This window comes from Dipodomys ordii, unplaced genomic scaffold (assembly GCF_000151885.1).
Source record: "Dipodomys ordii isolate 6190 unplaced genomic scaffold, Dord_2.0 Scaffold31, whole genome shotgun sequence".
Taxonomy (NCBI): domain Eukaryota; kingdom Metazoa; phylum Chordata; class Mammalia; order Rodentia; family Heteromyidae; genus Dipodomys; species Dipodomys ordii.
The window spans coordinates 8,947,571-8,950,410 of record NW_012267247.1 but is presented as its reverse complement, the minus strand read 5'-3'; positions in this window follow the sequence as shown (position 1 = coordinate 8,950,410).

Here is a 2,840-nt window from a genome sequence, read left to right as displayed (position 1 = left end):
CTGACTGTGGGGAGATAGCTTTTCCTTCACTATAAAGAAAAGACACTCAATTCAACTTTTTTGTTGTTGTTGTGGGACTTGAACTCGGGCCTGGGCACTGTCCCTCAGCTCTTCAGCTCAAGGCGATTTCTCTACCAGTTGAGCCACAGCACTACTTCTTGGTTATCTGATGGTTTTACTGGAGATAAGAGTCTCATGGGCTTTCCTGCTCAGGCTGGCTTTGAACCTTGATCCTCAGATCTGAGTCTTCTGAGTAGCTAGGATTATAGGCCTGAGTCACCATTGCGCTTTGAGTCAGAAGTTTTTATACACAATACTAGAAGGGGCTTGAAAGGTGGGACTTTGGGCAAAGAGAGCCAAGGGAGAATCAAGGTTAGTCACTTCCCTGAAGTGCTCAGCGCCACCTACTGGACGAATTTAGAGCATGCCTTTCTGCCAGGACCCATTGGAAATTGCAGGCATTTATTCTGGCATTTGAATTTTAAAAGGCGCTAAGCCGGCAACAGTGGCTTACACCTGTAATCCTAGCTATTGAGGATCGCAGTTCAAAGCCAGCCTGTGAAGGAAAAGCTGTGAGACTCTTATCTCCAATAAAACACCAGAAAACAGGAAGTGTCGCAGTGGCTCAAGTGACAGAGCACTAGCCTTGAGCTAAAGAGCTCAGGGACCTCACTCAGGCAGAGTTCAAGTCCCCGACTGACAAACAAAAAGCCTCTAAACTGGACACCTGTGGCTCATGCTTGTAACTCTCCCTACTGAGATCTGCAATCCTACTGAGATCTGAAGATATAGTTCAATGCCCACTTGGGCAGGAAATTCTCAGAGACTCTTATCACCAAAAGATGGAAGTGGAGCTGTGGCTAAAGTGGTAGAGTTCCAGCCTTTCATGGAAAACTGAAGGACAGCACCCAGGCTCTGAGTTCAAGGCCCAGTATCCCTAGTACTGGCACACCCTCCCCCTCATCTCCCCCACACAAGGCTTTCATGCTGGGCACCAGTGACTCACACCTGTAATCCTAGTCGTCCCTCACTATTTTGGGTTCACTAATTGCAGCTTCACTGTATCACGGACTACTACTACTACTACTACTATTATTATTATTACTTTGTCTGTCATGGGGCTTGAACTTGGCCTAGGTGCTGTCCCTCAGCTTTCCAGCTCAAGGCTAGAGCTCTACTACTTGAGCCACAGGGCCATTACCGGTTTTCTGGTGGTTAATTGGAGAAAAGAGGCTCATGGACTTTCCTGCCCAGGCTGGCTTCAAACTGATCCTCAGATCTCAGCCTCTTGAGTAGCTAGGATTACAGACATAAGCCACCAGTGCCCAGCTATCATGTGTTTAAAAAAAAAATCTAATTCCGTATCGTGGAATTTTTGCTATATTGCAGGATTTTTGTGGTATATAGGTATTTATATGATATTTATCATTTTAATTATTTTTGCCTAAACATTTAAAAACATTCAAATATAAAAGATGTAAATTCAAACATATTAAAATAATATTAATTTGAAATGAAATGCAATATGCATTTTATCAATGGATGAATACTGTACTGTACACAATGGAAATGCAGTACAACACTACTGCTTATGCAAGTTTGCCAAGGTGAGATTGTACACAGCACACTATTGGCTGATGGAATGGAAGGAGACCAACCACAGCACTATGTTCTGTCTACTGGGTGCTGATTGGCTCAGTGACCGTAGCACTGCTCTGTTTGCTCTCCCACATTGTGCCCACAAGTTCAGCATCTCTCCTTGTCCACTACACATCGACAGCTGATTGTTGTGTGTACTGTTGCTCTGCGAGGTGGTTTTGTGAAATTTCTGTAAAAGTTTGAATTTATTTCAAGCCCCATGATGCCACCCAAATGTTCTGCACCTTCTAAGGCTTCTGGTAGTGAATGCAAGCACCAGAGAAAGATGCTTACCATCAAAGAAAATGTGGAACTTCTCGACATGCTAAAGGAAGGCAAAAGCTACTACTCAGCTCTAGGCTATCACTATAGAATCAGTGAATCTACTGTTTGAACTACCTAAAGAGGAGAAGAATATTAGGTCTATGGTGACTTTTTAACAACACTGCAAAGAGGGTGGTTACTTCCTGCAATAAGGCCATTGTGAGGATAGAGTATGCATTGGACCTGTGGATAAATGACTGCAGGAAGAAACACATCTCCCTGGATATCAACATCGTCTGAACGAAGGCCAAGAAACTGTATAATAGTTTTTGGAAAGCATGGATGTGAGGATGAAGATAAGGACAACACACAGACCAACCCCATTCAGTGCCAGCAAGGGCTGGTTTGACAAATTTCAAAGACACTTTGGACTCAAGAGCATTTCTCTGCATGAAGCAGCTCACTCTGTGGATAAAGCTGGAGCCAAGGAATATGGGAATGACATGTTCAAATCCATCATCGAGGTAGGAGGCTATAAGCCTGAACAAGTTTTTAACATGGATGAGACGAAGTTAGCAAGTGAAGAAGATAAGGAACAAGACACACTACGGGTTGGAGAAGAGGAAGAGGTTGGCCTAACACTTGCAACCATGGTCAAAATGGCCAAAGAACTTCAGTGAGTGGTTGAAGAATGAGACTCCCAGATGCTTCGTTGGTTGTACTTCATAAATACAATGGAGAATGGCATGTGAGTTTATAAAAACCTTCTGATTCAGAAGAAAAAGCAGCACTAGCAACTCACCATAAATGTTCATCACTTGGATGAAGCCATCAGTTATGCTTATGCCTTTAGTGTAAATAGAAGTTATGGTCCAGGGCTGGGAAAGTGGCTCAGTGGTAGAGCGCTTACCTTGCATGCCTGAAGCCCTGGGTTCGAT